General features: G+C 36.4%; 1 pseudogene; it reads left to right on the top strand.

Moving 5' to 3' along the window:
* Positions 1-1227: 1227 nt before the first annotated feature.
* Positions 1228-1896, top strand: LOC103694170 (60S ribosomal protein L27a pseudogene; annotated as a pseudogene).
* The last annotated feature ends 719 nt before the right edge of the window (positions 1897-2615 follow it).

Genomic DNA, 2615 nt, shown 5'->3' with positions numbered 1-2615 from the left:
CCCTCAAAACTTAAAGACACAACTATCACACAATCCTATGCAAAATTTTCTGTATATACAGCCAGAATAAAAGAATAAGCATGCCAAAGAAATCCTGTTCATAGATGCATTATTTACAGTTTTGGTGTATGAAATCTATATAAATGTCCATGGAGAAATGAACTGATGAAGAAAATTAGGGATGGTTAGATATATAGATATATAGGTTAAGGGATTGATTAGAAATACATCTGTGGTTGTGAAAACCTCAGTGCAATGCAAGGTGGTAGGAAATAAAAGGATGTAGGGAGAGAGATATGAATTGTGATAGTTACAGATTTAATAATATAAGTTATATAAGATATAAGTTAGTTACAGATATAAGGTGTTAGGCATGTCAATTAGTTTGATCTAATCATTTCATAAAAGATGTAAGATATATATGTGAATCACAATCATATATATGATAGTTTTTATTTGTCAGTTTCTTTTAATAAATCGAGGAAAGGGAGGAAGATAAGAATATCATCAATTCATTCAGTAAAACTAAATTATGGAGTAGTGATGCTATTTAGCAATTTGTTGCTTAGTAAAAATGCAAGTCAATTCCTTAATTCATAACATAAAAATTAATTTTACATAAATTTTAAAAAATGTTTGAATAATATATATTGATATATCTGGTTCAATATTGATTGCTTGGGAAATCGTGTGTGTGTGTGTGTGTGTGTGTGTGTGTGTGTGTGTGTGTGTGTGTGTGTGTTGTGTTTATGCCACCCATGTTTAGGTGCCTCAGGGGCCAGAAGCAGGTGTCAGATCCTATACAGCTGGGCCATTTTGAACCTCCTGATATGGGAACAGGTACAAACTCGGAATCTCTGGAGGAACAACTGATGCTCTTAATTCTGGGTCTACCTCTCCAGGCCCCAGCTACATCATATGTGAGTGATAATATGCAAGGGAGAAAACTTTGATTTTACAACCACTGTAACAAACAGGAAAAAGGTTAATAAAAAGGCAGAAATACCAAGCACAAAATGAATGCTGAAAATAAATTCTTGATTTGCTATACTAAACCTTATTTAAATGTTAATAGACTATATATTGAAAAAAAATCATAGATGGTGGTCAAGGGAATGAACAAAGATTTTAAAACACAGAAACACATTCAACATGAATAAAAAAAAATCCAAATAATTGCTTATGTGTCAAAAACTAACAAAGGGCTCTTTCTTTTCTGCCACCGCCATGCCATCCAGACTGAGGAAGACCCGGAAACTCCGGGACCACGGGAGCCACGGCCACGGTCGCATCGGTAAGCACCCAGGAGGCCGCGGGAATGCTGGAGGCGAGCATCACCACAGGATCAACTTTGACAAATATCATCCGGGTTACTTCGGGAAAGTTGGCATGAGGCATTACCACTTAAAGAGGAACCAGAGCTTCTGCCCAACTGTCAACCTGGATAAATTATGGACGTTGGTCAGCGAGCAGACACGTCAATGCAGCAAAAAACAAGGCTGGAGCTGCTCCCATCATTGATGTTGTTCGATCAGGCTACTACAAAGTTCTGGGGAAAGGGAAGCTCCCTAAGCAACCTGTCATCGTGAAGGCCAAATTCTTCAGCAGAAGAGCTGAGGAGAAGATAAAGGGTGTTGGAGGTGCCTGTGTTCTGGTGGCTTAAAGCCACTTCAGAGGTTAATTAAATGCAAACATTTTCCGTGTGGAAAAAAAAACTAACAAAAGAAACTACAAGTGTTGATCAAGTTGTATCATGACAATGTATCAATGGGACTATTTCAGAGAAGCATTATACAATATGCCTCAAAACTGCCTGAAAAAAAAATCCATAGCTTTTAGCTCAAACCCCGCCCTTCTGATTCTCTTTACACATCTATTTCATAGACATAGTGAGGCGTTTGGTAAGAACTGCTTTTGCAGTCACACTTAGTGCTATTAGTTAGTGACACAGGAATATGTGTACTATACAGCGATTATAGAGAAGATGTGTAATAGCACAATGTGGAATAGACTTACGGTTGTCAGGACAAGAGTTCGGGTTTTCTGAATTTCTGAAAGATATTGAGGGTTCTCTGAGCCTGTTTTTTTTGTTTGTTTGTTTTTGTTTTTGTTTTTTGTTTTTTGGTTTTTTGTTGTTTGTTTGTTTGTTTGTTTGTTTGGGGTTTTTTTAGCTGTGAAGTTGACTCCATTCTCACACCAATGATCTGCTTCATGAAGTTGTTCAGAAGGCAAAGTATTAATAAATGTCACAGTAAGCAGTTGCTGGTACACAGTGTTGTTGACTGTTAGAATCATCACTATTATTATACTTTATTTAAGCATAAGTGTCTTGTTCTTAAAATTACAGTGAAAAAACTCCCGAGTAAAATGTTGGAAAAGGAGCACAGACTCCATTGATGGTGTTTGGTTGCTTTAATAAATAAGACAGATTCAGTAATTAAAGATTGCAAGGAAATTTATGAACAGGTAAACAATAGCAACTTCTGAGATTTATGAAGTTATGAGTGAAGTAATCCTCTCAACAAGAAGAAAATGAAATCAGAATCCTGTAGAACTTGGATTTAGCCAAATTCAGTAGGCACTCATGTTAAGAGCTCTCAAAAACCACAAAGAGA

Source organism: Rattus norvegicus, chromosome 18 (assembly GCF_036323735.1).
Source record: "Rattus norvegicus strain BN/NHsdMcwi chromosome 18, GRCr8, whole genome shotgun sequence".
Lineage (NCBI taxonomy): Eukaryota > Metazoa > Chordata > Mammalia > Rodentia > Muridae > Rattus > Rattus norvegicus.
Note: the sequence above shows the minus strand (reverse complement) of the source record. Positions and strands in the feature narration are given on the sequence as shown.